The sequence below is a fragment of the Arachis hypogaea genome, chromosome 5 (genome assembly GCF_003086295.3).
Source record: "Arachis hypogaea cultivar Tifrunner chromosome 5, arahy.Tifrunner.gnm2.J5K5, whole genome shotgun sequence".
NCBI classification, from domain to species: domain Eukaryota; kingdom Viridiplantae; phylum Streptophyta; class Magnoliopsida; order Fabales; family Fabaceae; genus Arachis; species Arachis hypogaea.
Genome location: NC_092040.1, coordinates 73365981 through 73376400, shown reverse-complemented (window position 1 = coordinate 73376400; position 10420 = coordinate 73365981).

Sequence of the window (10420 nt, the reverse complement as noted above, 5' to 3'; positions counted from 1 at the left end):
TTACATGGGTGAACCTTATGGAAACACCTTTAATCCATCATGGAGAAATCATCTAAATTTCTCATGGAAGGATCAACAAAAGCCTCAACAAGGCTTTAACAATGGTGGATGCAATAGGCTGAGCAATAGCAAGCCATATCCATCATCTTCTCAGAAACAGACAGAGAATTCTGAACAAAACACTTCTAATTTAGCCAATCTAGTCTCTGATCTATCAAAGGCCACTTTCAGTTTCATGAATGAAACAAGATCCTCCATCAGAAATCTGGAGACACAAGTGGGCCAGCTGAGTAAGAAAGTCATTGAAACTCCTCCCAGTATTCTCCCAAGCAATACAGAAGAGAATCCTAAAGGAGAGTGCAAGGCCATTGATGTGATCAATGTGGCTGAATGCATAAGGGAGGAGGAGGACAAAAATCCTAGTGAGGAAGACCTCCTAGGATGTCCTTCAAGCAAGAAGGAATTTCCTATTAAGGATCCAAAGGAATCTGAGGCTCATAAAGAGACCATAGAGATTCCATTAAATCTCCTTCTGCCATTCATGAGCTCTGAAGACTATTCTTCCTCTAAAGAGGATAAAGATGTGACTGGAGAGCAAGTTGCTAAATATTTAGGAGCTATCATGAAGCTGAATGCCAAGTTGTTTGGTAATGAGACTTGGGAAAGTGAACCTCCCTTGCTCATTAGTGAACTAGATTCTTGGATTCAGAAAACTCTACCTCAAAAGAAACAAGATCCTGGCAAGTTCTTAATACCTTGTACCATAGGCACCATAACCTTTGAAAACGCTCTATGTGATCTAGGGTCAGGGATAAATCTTATGCCACTCTCTGTAATGGAGAAGCTGGGGATCATTGAGGTACAACCTGCCTTGTTCTCATTACAATTGGCAGACAAGTCATTAAGACAAGCTTATGGAATAGTGGAGGACGTGTTAGTAAAGGTTGAAGGCCTTTACATCCCTGCTGATTTCATAATCTTAGACACTAGGAAGGAAGAGGATGAATGCATCATCCTTGGAAAACCTTTCCTAGCCATAGCAGAAGCTATGATAGATGTCAACAGAGGTGAATTAGACCTTCAATTGAATGGGGACTACCTTGTGTTTAAGGCACATGGCCATCCCTCTGTGACAAAAGAGAGTAAGCATAAAGAGCTTCTCTCAGTTCAGAGTCAAGAAGAGCCCCCACAGTCAAACTCTAAGTTTGGTGTTGGGAGGCCACAACCAAGCTCTAAGTTTGGTGTTAAGATCCCATATCCAAACTCTAAGTTTGGTGTTAGGACTATACAACATTGACCTGATCACCTTGTGGCTCCATGAGAGCCATTGTCAAGCTATTGACATTAAAGAAGCGCTTGTTGGGAGGCAACCCAATTTTATTTATCTAATTTTTATTTTATTGTTATTTTATGTTTTATTAGGTACATGATCATGAGGAGTCACGAAAAAAATCATAAAAATTAAAAACAGAATCAAAAACAGCAGAAGAAAAAAAATCACACCCTGGAGAAAGCACAGGCTGGCGTTCAACGCCAGTAAGATGCATCTGGCCGGCGTTCAACGCCAGAACAGAGCATCATTCTAGCGCTGAACACCAGAAACAAGCAACATTCTGGCGCTGAACGCCAGGAATGTGCCTAGAGAAGAAAAGCTGGCGCTGAACGCCAGTAACAAGCATGAAATTGGCGTTCAACGCCAGAAACATGCTTTACATGGGCGTTGAACGCCCAGAATGTGCACCACACGGCGTTTAAACGCCAGAATGGTATGCAAAGGCAATTTACATGCCTATTTGGTGCAGGGATGGAATTCCTTGACACCTCAGGATCTGTGGACCCCACAGGATCACCTCAGGATCTGTGGACCCCACAGGATCCCCACCTACTATATTCTCACCTTACCTCCTAATCCTATTTTTGTGATGAGTATTCCCCATGTCACACTTCCCAAACACTCTTCACCAATCACCTCAATCCCTCTTCCCAATCACCCCCTTCACCACTCACATCCATCCACTCTTCCCCATAAACCCCACCTACTTTCAAAAATTCAAAAAAAAATTTCCCACCCATTCCCACCCTAAATGGCCGAACATTCACTCCCCCCTCTCCCTATATATACCCTTCAATTCTACTTCATTTTCACACAACACAACCCCCTCTTCTTCACCTTGGCCGAACCTACATCTATCCCTCTCTACCATATTCTCTTCTTCTTCTTCTTCTCTTCTTTCTTCTATTGCTCGAGGACCACCAATATTTTATGTTTGGTGTGGTAAAAGCATAAGCTTTTTGTTTTTCCATTACCATCAATGGCACTTAAGGCCGGAGTATCCTCTAGAAAAGGAAAAGGGACGACAAAAGCTTCCACCTCCGAGTCATGGGAGATGGAAAGATTCATCTCCAAGAGCCATCAAGACCACTTCTATGATGTTGTGGCAAAGAAGAAGGTGATCTCTGAGGTCCCTTTCAAGCTCAAGAAAAATGAGTATCCGGAGATCCGACATGAGATCTGAACAAGAGGTTGGGAAGTCTTAACCAACCCCATGCAACAAGTCGGAACCTTAATGGTTCAAGAGTTCTATGCCAATGCATGGATCACTAGGAACCATGATCAAAGTATGAACCCGAATCCAAAGAATTATCTCACAATGGTTCAGGGGAAATACTTAGATTTTAGTCCGGAAAATGTGAGGTTGGCGTTTCACTTGCCCATGATGCAAGGAGATGAACGCCCCTACACTAGAAGGGTCAACTTTAATCAAAGGTTGGACCAAGTCCTAATGGACATATGTGTGGAAGGAGCTCAATGGAGAAGAGACTCCAAAGGCAAGCCAGTTCAACTAAGAAGACTGGAGCTCAAGCCTGTGGCTAGAGGATGGTTGGAGTTCATTCAACGCTCCATCATTCCTACTAGCAACCGATATGAAGTTACTATGGATCGGGCCATCATGATTCATAGCATCATGATTGGAGAGGAAGTAGAAGTTCATGAGGTCATCTCCAATGAAATCTACAAAATAGCCGACACGTCCTCCACCATGGCAAGGCTAGCTTTTCCCCACCTTATTTGCCATCTATGTTACTCAGCTGGAGTTATCATAGAAGGAGACATCCCCATTGATGAGGATAAGCCCATCACCAAGAAGAGGATGGAGCAAGCAAGAGAGATCCCTCACGGTTCTCAAGAGATGCATGAGGAAGCTCATCATCAAGAAATCCCTGAGATGCCTCAAGGGATGCACTTTCCTCCCAACAACTATTGGGAACAACTCAACACTTCCTTAGAAGATTTGAGCCACAATGTTGAACAATTAAGGGTGGAACATCATGAGCACTCCATCATTCTCCATGAAATAAGAGAAGATCAAAGAGCAATGAGGGAGGAGCAACAAAGGCAAGGAAGGGACATAGAAGAGCTTAAGGACATTGTTGGTCCTTCAAGAAGAAGACGCCACTAAAGGTGGATTCATTCCTTGTTCTTATTTCTTTCTGCTTTTTGGTTTTTATGTTGTGTTTATTTATATTTTGTGTCTCTACTTCATGATCATTAGTATGTAGTAACTATGTCTTAAAGCTATGAATAAAATCCATTAATCCTTCATCTCTCTTAAATGAAAAATGTTTTAATTCAAAAGAACAAGAAGTACATGAATTTCGAATTTATCCTTGAATTTAATTTAATTATATTGATGTGGTGACAATACTTTTTGTTTTCTGAATGAATGCTTAAACAGTGCATATTTTTGATCTTGTTGTTTATGAATGTTAAAACTGTTGGCTCTTGAAAGAATGATGAACAAAGAGAAATGTTATTGATGATCTAAAAAATCATGAAATTGATTCGTGAAGCAAGAAAAAGTAGTAAAAAAGAAGAAGCTTGCAAAAAAAAATATATGGCGAAAAAAAATAGAAAGAAAAAGAAAAAGGAAGCAGAAAAAGCCAATAGCCCTTAAAACCAAAAGGCAAGGGTAAAAAAGATCCAAGGCTTTGAGCATCAATGGATAGGAGGGCCCAAGGAAATTAAATCCAGGCCTAAGCGGCTAAATCAAGCTGTCCCTAACCATGTGCTTGTGTCATGCAGGTCCAAGTGAAAAGCTTGAGACTGAGTGGTTAAAGTCGTGATCCAAAGCAAAAAGAGTGTGCTTAAGAGCTCTGGACACCTCTAACTGGGGACTCTAGCAAAGCTAAGTCACAATCTGAAAAGGTTCACCCAGTTATGTGTCTGTGGCATTTGTGTATCCGGTGGTAATACTGGAAAACAAAATGCTTAGGGCCACGGCCAAGACTCATAAGTAGCTGTGTTCAAGAATCAACATACTTAAATAGGAAAGTCAATAACACTATCCGAAATTCTAAGTTCCTAGAGAAGCCAATCATTCTAAACTTCAAAGGAAAAAGTGAGATGCCAAAATTGTTCAGAAGCAAAAAGCTACAAGTCCCGCTCGTCTAATTAAATTAATATTCATTGATATTTTATAATTCATAGTATATTCTCTTCTTTTTATCCTAATTGATTTTCAGTTGCTTGGGGACAAGCAACAATTTAAGTTTGGTGTTGTGATGAGCGGATAATTTATACGCTTTTTGGCATTGTTTTTAGGTAGTTTTTAGTAAGTTCAAGCTACTTTTAGGGATGTTTTCATTAGTTTTTATGTTAAATTCACATTTCTGGATTTTACTATGAGTTTGTGTGTTTTTCTGTGATTTCAGGTAATTTCTGGCTGAAATTGAGGGACTTGAGCAAAATTCTGAAAAAGGCTGACAAAAGGACTGCTGATGTTGTTGGAATCTGACCTCCCTGCACTCGAAACGAATTTTCTGGAGCTACAGAAATCCAAATGGCGCGCTCTCAACGCCGTTGGAAAGTAGACATCCAGAGCTTTTCAGCAATATATAATAGTCCATACTTTATTCGGAAATTGACGACGTAACATGGCGTTGAACACCAAGTACATGCTGCTGTCTGGAGTTAAACGCCAGAAACACGTCATGATCCGGAGTTGAACGCCCAAAACACGTTATAACTTGGAGTTCAACTCCAAGAGAAGCCTTAGCTCGTGGATAGATCAAGCTCAGCCCAAGCATACACAAAGTGGGCCCCGGAAGTGGATTTATGCATCAATTACTTACTCATGTAAACCCTAGTAGCTAGTCTAGTATAAATAGGATAATTTACTATTGTATTAGACATCTTTTGACAGTTTAATCTTTGGACTTTGTAGTCTTTGATCATTTGGTCTCTTGATCATTCAGGGGGCTGGCCATTCGGCCATGCCTGAACCTTTCACTTATGTATTTTCAACAGTGGAGTTTCTACACACCATAGATTAAGGGTGTGGAGCTCTGCTGTACCTCTAGTTTCAATACAATTATTATTATTTTCTATTCAATTCTCTTCTATTCTTATTCCAAGATATACGTTTCACTTTAACTTGATGAATGTGATGATCCGTGACACTCATCATCATTCTCACCTATGAACGCGCGTGACTGACAACCACTTCCGTTCTACCTTAGGCCGAGCGCATATCTCTTAGATTCCCCAACAGAATCTTCGTGGTATAAGTTAGATAGATGGCGGCATTCATGAGGATCCGGAAAGTCTAAACCTTGTCTATGGTATTCCGAGTAGGATTCTGGGATTGAATGACTGTGACGAGCTTCAAACTCCTGAAGGCTGGCTGTGATGACAAACGCAAAAGAATCAAGGGATTCTATTCCAACCTGATTGAGAACCGATAGATGATTAGCCGTGCTGTGACAGAGTGATGTGTGGAAAACGATCCAACACAAAACTCACCGGCAAGTGTACCGGGTCGCATCAAGTAATAATAACTCACATGAGTGAGGTCGATCCCACAGGGATTGAAGGATTGAGCAATTTTAGTTTAGTGGGTGATTTAGTCAAGCGAATCAAGTTTTAGTTGAGTGATTTGTGTTTAACAGAAAGTAAATGACATTAAATGTAAAGGGGGAAGGGAAGAGTGCAGTAAATTGAAGAACAGAATTGTAAATGTGCAGAATCTTAAAGAGCAAGAAAGTAAATGACTGAAACTTAAAGTGCAAGAAACTTAAATTGCAGTAACTTAAATGGCAAGAAAGATAAATGGCTTGAATATAAAAGGGGATTGAGGAATGGGATTGCAGGATCTAAACAAAGAAGAAGTAAATTGCAGTAAATGGTTGAGCAGAAAGTAAATCAGAAGCAATAAGCATTCAAACAGAATTGAAATAAAATGTAGCAGAGGTTCACAGAAGAACCCAAAATGAGTAGTGATCTCAGGATCCCAAGGGCTTAGGTAGCAGAGCCTAAAGCCCAATTTCCTTCCCAGATCTAAATTATCTAAGCAATTGGCAGAAAATTAAAGATGAAGCAGTAGAAGAACAGATTTAGAATTCAATTATGCAGAAAACAAAATGCCAAGAGCTTGAATGGGAATTGGGACATAATTTCCCCAATTTCACACACCCACAACTCAGAAAACAGAAGAGTAGAATTGCCCAAGGGAAATGAGGAAGGAGATCATTCAATTCTCCCTTGATCCTCTTAGTTCTCGGACAAGTCTCTCAAGAAAGCTCAAAGACAAAGGAAATTCAAAAGCTCTCAAAAATAAGAGTAAAAATTCAAAGCTCAAAGTAAAGGTAGCTAAAAGTCCTAATTACATCAAACTAAGTCCTATTTATACACTTTCTATTCTTGGATAATGGGATTTGGATGGGCTTTTGAATTGGTGAAGAAATGAGTTCAAAAGAAATTTTAATTTGAATTTTGGCCCAAAAAGATTCACTCCCAGGAGGCTGCCCTGCCCTTGTGGAGGGCAGGGCAGAAAATTGATGCTTGGTGCTAGCAATTGGTGCGGCCATGGTGCGTTTTGGTGCGAGTTGGTGCGTGAGAGGCTGCCCTGCCCGTGCCAAGGGCAGGGCGGGAAAGCTGATGCGCCAGGATGTGAGGCGTGCGTGCGGATGGTGCTACCAGAAGGAAATTTGGTGCGCCAGGAAGAGTGTTTGGTGCGTGGGACGCTAAACGCTGCCCTGCTCGCGCCAAGGGCAGGGCAGGAACGGGTTGGTGCGCCAGGGAAGGAACGCGTGCGCCAGATGCTGCCAGGACGAGAAAATTGGTGCGCCAGGAAGCAAAGTTGGTGCGCCAGATTTCAAAATTGGTGCGCCTAGTTCAATTGCTGCCCTGCCCGCGCCAAGGGCAGGGCAGGGTCCTTCCTTCACGTCTCGGGTTCGATCCTGGGAGAGTGCAAACACGCTATTTTATTTTTTTGGCTTCTTGGCACGGTAGTGGGTCTCAAGGCTTGGCTTCCTCATGGTTCTTTGTTCGAACCTTGTGGCATGCATGGGTGACCTTTTTTTCTTGATTTCTTTCCTTGAGATGCCCGATTCTGCTCTCCACAAGGGCAGGGCAGAGTTTGCTTCTCTTGGCTCCAAGGCACCATTTTGTGCTCTGCCCTTGGAGTGGGCAGGGCAGAGTTGCCTATGCTTGCTTGGTCACCTAATGCTGCCCTCCTAGAGGGCATTCTGCCCTTGTGGAGGGCAATGTTGCTTCCCCATTGTGATGCGGCACGCTTCTCTCCTCTTTGGCCACGCTTTCCTTTTCTTGTGTCACGCTTCTTCGGCCACGCTTTTCATTTTCTTTTCTTTTCTTCACCTATAATAAACCAAACAACCACTCAAAGTATCACTAAATTCAAGAGGCTTATAAATCAATTAAAATGCAATTAAAATTAGCTCAAACCTCAATGATTAACATTAAATTCATGGTGGTTGCTTGATTTAAAGAAGTTATGCATTTTCACTCCAAATCACTTACTTAGGATGCAAGAAAGTGCATAAATGCTAACAAAACAAGTGAAATTAGCTTGAAAAATGGGTATATGATGACTTGTCATCACAACACCAAACTTAAACCTTGCTTGTCCCCAAGCAAGCATCAAAACTAAGAGTAAATGAAATGAATAAGAAAAGAATGCATATCCTTATTATGCAGATAGCAGAACTTGATCTATGGGGCATTTATGCAGACAATGACAACTCATTTATTGTTGCTGCTGCATAATACACATTTTGCATCAAAGGTTTGCTAAACTTGCTGTTATAAGACTCTTCTTTTGATTACTCCCTTGGTAACTCTTCTTGGCTTATAATGCTTTAACAAGCTTATTGTTCTTTTAGAGGTTGGGTGTCAAATGCTGCGGCATAGCCTTTGGCTTTATTTTCTTTTCTTTTGCTCAACATCTTTCCACCACAGACACTTAGCTCACTAATTCTTCCTAGGATCATTGATGCCCAGCATCTCTTTGGATCACTAAGTGCTTTGTATCTGAGTTGCTCTTTATTGTGGATTTTCAATTGGCCATCCCAAATCAGTTGATCTAAGTGACCGGGTTTCAAAATACCCCTTAGAATTTACTCATCCAAGCAGATCTCAGTACAAGAACACCACAGACATTTGTCCTAAGGTTCAAGCCATTGGTGTCCAACCTTTATTCTTTGTTTTTCTTGCCATTTTGGCTTTTTCTTTCTTCCTTTTCTTTCTGTTTTTGTTACCAACGGTATTTCATTCTTGATATGAGTTTTTATGACAGCAAGCTAACTCACAATTGAATGAGAATGATATTATGCAACACTTATTTCATGAGTTATGCATTTAATCAAACACATATGCCACCACCAACTTCCATTCACACTCATGCAACATTGGATATTTTACTTTTCAATTCTAACCAAACTCTTTTATTTAAGCATATGGGAAACAAAGCACTATTTAACGCTAAGTGATGGATACAAGCATTATGCATACTTATCATTTTTCTAGCTAATTATTGACTAACTAAAATGAAAAGCAAAGAACAGAAAATGCATAAAGTAAAAGAAACAGATGATGGAGGCATATCATGTTTCAGACATGCATCTCCTTATTAGAGACATGAAAGAGGAAGTATGAAAGAACTTTGCCACCTTCTAATGGTCATGGCTGCTGCTTGATTCTCCCTTCTTCTTCTTTCTTTTCCCTGTCTTGGAGTAGTCTCGGATCTCTTCACTAGGACATCTTCTAGCCCAAACAGAATCTATGAGTCCTTTGAGCCCAAACGTCTCCAATGTGTTAAAGGTTGACTCAGTGTATTGACGAGACTTTGCTTGTTGTTTGGCTAAGAATTCAGGGTATTGCTCAAATGGCTTGATCTCAGGATTGAGTGTTGGCAAATTGTGGGTCAAGTACTCCAACCTTGCTTGCATGTTTTCATCATACTCCATTCTTTGTACGTGTCTAACTTCTCCCAAGGTATGATGAACATTCTTCCATTGATACAGGTTGTGACTATACTCCTCTGCTTTAGCTTGACTAAAATACAGCTTATCATATGATTCCTTGAATTCTTTGTATTGCTCTTTTTGCCCTTCAAGGATCTGTGCTTGAAATTCTTGCTGCTGAGTCATCATTTGTTGTTGCCATCTCTCTTGTTTCTCCTCCATTTGATGCTGCCAAGCTTCTCGTTCTTCTTTTTCTTTCAAGAATTGCTCCATGAATGCAGGGTGGGGCTCTAGATATTTCTCTTGGCCCTCTTGATTTTGGCCTTGTTCGGCCTGCATAAGTGGGTTTTGACCTTGTTGAGCCTGCATGAGCTGCTGAGATAATTCATCAATTGATCTTTGCAATTGGCTCATATCAATGGCCTCATAAGCTTGATTTCGTCCTTCCTCTCTTTGTGCTCTCCTTTGTCTAGGAGCTACTACCCCTTCTTGATCTTCTTCTTCATTAATTCCCTCCATGCTCTTCTTAGTAATTCCTTTTCCTACTTTCACCTTTGTTGTGTCCTCATCTTCAAAGATTACATTAGCTCTGTTACATAGCCGTAGGATGGTGCTTGGATGTCCAAGACCTTTTGACTTGCTTGTGCTATCGACCATTTCTTGAATACTGTCGGCTATGAGTTGTGCAACATTGATCTCACCTCCATGCAAGATGCAATGTGTCAATAGTGCTCGTTTGATTGTGACCCAAGAGGCATTTCCAGTAGGAAGGATAGATCTCCTCACTATTTCAAACCATCCTTTAGCCACAGGAGTAAGATTTATCCTCCTTATGTGACTTGGAACCCCCTTTGAATCTCTTTCCCAATCTGTATTTTCCATGCATATCCCTTGCAGGATCTCATCAGGATTATTCTCCCGTTGCAATCTATCCTCATAACTAAGTTCTGGATAGGTTATAGTTCTCAACTTGAGAGCTCTTGTGATGGCAGCTGGGCTAAAACTCACTTCAACCCCTCTGACATAGCTTGTGTAAGGAGCACTATTTTTGTTTTCTTTGGCAGCATTTGCATAGAACTCCCTAATCATTACTGCACTGATGTCAGTCAGAGGAGCACACAAGAGTTCCCACCTTCTTTCTCTAGTAATCTGCCTCATA